This window comes from Aptenodytes patagonicus, chromosome 5 (genome assembly GCF_965638725.1).
Source record: "Aptenodytes patagonicus chromosome 5, bAptPat1.pri.cur, whole genome shotgun sequence".
Lineage (NCBI taxonomy): Eukaryota > Metazoa > Chordata > Aves > Sphenisciformes > Spheniscidae > Aptenodytes > Aptenodytes patagonicus.
The window spans coordinates 31,895,001-31,897,500 of record NC_134953.1 but is presented as its reverse complement, the minus strand read 5'-3'; the positions used below and the strand labels follow the sequence as shown (position 1 = coordinate 31,897,500).

The following is a 2,500-nucleotide window of genomic DNA, read 5'->3' as shown; positions in this document are numbered from 1 at the left end:
AATAGGATGTGTCTTGCAAGAAATGTAGCTGGTGGTAGCTGGACCTCAAAATACCTGTTCGTACGGGCACCCAGAGGCTCTGGTGCCTATCCGAGCCTCTTGGGTCTTAACAATGTCTCAATGTCTCATGAGATCAAGCTCTCTCACAAGGTGCCTGTTACTTCCTGTTTTCATTTTGGCCAGAAATAGATTAACAACGGTATTTCCTACTCTGCCCCAGCCAGAAAAAGAAGTTAAGAAGTATTCAGTGATGAAAAATATTTTTCAGAATATCTATCCAAACTTCTTGAACTTCCCTAAAGGTTCAGTTGAAGTTTTAGGCACCGGTCCAAGTAGCTGTTGTTGGATCCAAATAACTTTATCCAACCTTATTCACAATCTGGCTCTAAAAATTCTTCCAGACCTGAAACTTGGGATACGAACTCACAAGCCTGGGAATGATTTATTTGTGTCAATTCTTTTAAATACATTTGATTTTAATTTACAAGAGCACAAGAAAAAGTCGGAACTTTGTGGTTTACAGTGGTTATAATATGAAAATTCTTACTTTGGGATGAAGTATTGCTGGCTTTTTATCTAAAATGTGTATTACAGTTTTTCTGGCATTTAACAATGAATTTAACTGAGGTGCTGGGAGGGAAAAGGGAGAAATAGCAATTTGATTTACCGTACTTTTGGATGAGGATTCTAGGTAATAAATTTGATCTGATGAATCAATCTCTCTTTTGAAAACAAAGAGCCTTTAACTGTTTACTCGTCAGACTGCAGGGATTCGGGGAGAGTTCTTGCTGCTTATTGGGTAGATAATGCAGATTGCAGATGATGTGCAGATGATGTGCATTTTGATGAATATTTTCCCACTAGACTGCAACTGTTTCTATCTATTAATTTAGATCTAATAGGAAAAGTGTGTTCCTGGGTAGTTTTAAGCTAGGACTTTTTAAACAGTTAATGCATTGTGGATATGTTTTTCTGTCTGCCTAAAATCTATCGCTGAAGTGAACTTTTAAGTGAAGGTAGCATCTGAGATTCCTATCTTCCATCTATCCTCAAAGAAATCACAACCAATGCTCGCATTCACATCTGGGTGCCTCAATTCTGGCTGACAAGGGAGAGAATATTTACATTTTCTTGATCTTTCTGATTATGTTGCTACCAGAGTTACCAAATGGGACAGTGGTGCCCATGGTGCTTTTGGTGCTAACAACATATCTGGAAAGCAGACGTTGTTTCGTAGTCTGCTGCAAAGGTGGTAACCGCAGGTGGGGCTGCATGCAGTCATGGTTACAGCCTTAAAAATGCTGTTATGAACACAGTCCATGCAAAGCTTCTGCAGAGTATCCTGACAAGTATGACTATTTAGCCAAGATAAGTGTTCAGCAAAATAAAAAATGAATGAATTAAAAGCCTTAGACTAAGTTCCAGATATTTTAGCTGTTGCGAGCTGGTGCAGTTCCATTGCACACAGGGAAGCGCTGCAGATTTGAACCAGATGACGGTCTGGCTCTTAGTGCACAGTCCTGGAATTTTGAATTGCTTTATAGTAATGTCTTAAACTGATTTCTTAGGTGTGGATTTGGCCAGTTTTGCTGTTTTGAACTTCTTTCTAATGTGTAAATGCAAATATGTAAGAAACTGTAAGGAAAAGCCGTTTGTTTCTTCTTTCCTGGGGTCGCCTTTTGTCTTTATCGCTAAGTAAAGATGTTGAAAAGAATCGTGAGAATGTCAGGAGCTTTTCCCATTGGAATTAAATTATAATAAAGTTACATTACTAACAACACTTTAACGGGACTATATATTTAAAACACCTTTTGAGGGAGGCAAAAGCCTATATCCCAGCAATAAGAAAATGAAAAGATAAAGCCTGCCTGACCGAGAAACTTCTGCCTGCTTTGCTTTATCCTGAAGTGATAGGGTGACTGAGATAGTCTTTGGAAATTACAGCTGCCATTGAGAGCGAAGCCAAGGCTCACTGTATTTCAGAAAATGAAAATGATGTAGCCCTAGAGGAGGGAGGGGCTGAATCCCCAGGGCATCTGTTTCCCATCAGTGTCCCACCATGCTTGCAGTCTGGCTTGGCACTCTAACATTTAACCTTCCCAGCATGAGGTAGACCATAGGGCAACAAGGCTGCAGAATAATGAAACAAGAGTGTAGTGTGGTGCACAAAGCCTTTGTGAGCAGAGAAGTTGAGACATTAAATGATCAGGGTACAGAGATATGAAAGTTCCAGATTTTTCTAAAAAGCCCCCATTAGTTTCACACAGAAGGAAGAGCGCGCTGTCTCTCAGCAGGCAAAGGCAAGGCCTTTCCCCATCTATCCATGCCTTTTTGCCCGCTGCTTTCAACTATTATAAAGATACAATTACCTTGGGAGATTGTGGCAGTTCAGTTGATTAGCACGGTGAATTAAAAGAATGAGTCACAAATGACATGTCCAGCTCTTCTCTACTAGTCCTTTGTATTCCCAGTATACCTCACCCCTGTTGTAAGAAGGTCA

General features: G+C 40.1%; 1 protein-coding gene across 11 annotated transcripts in view; it reads left to right on the top strand.

Annotated features, from left to right (window-relative positions):
• The window catches only part of EBF3 (EBF transcription factor 3), a 120,488-nt gene that overhangs the window by 86,664 nt on the left and 31,324 nt on the right, over nucleotides 1-2,500 (top strand). The window lies entirely within an intron of this gene.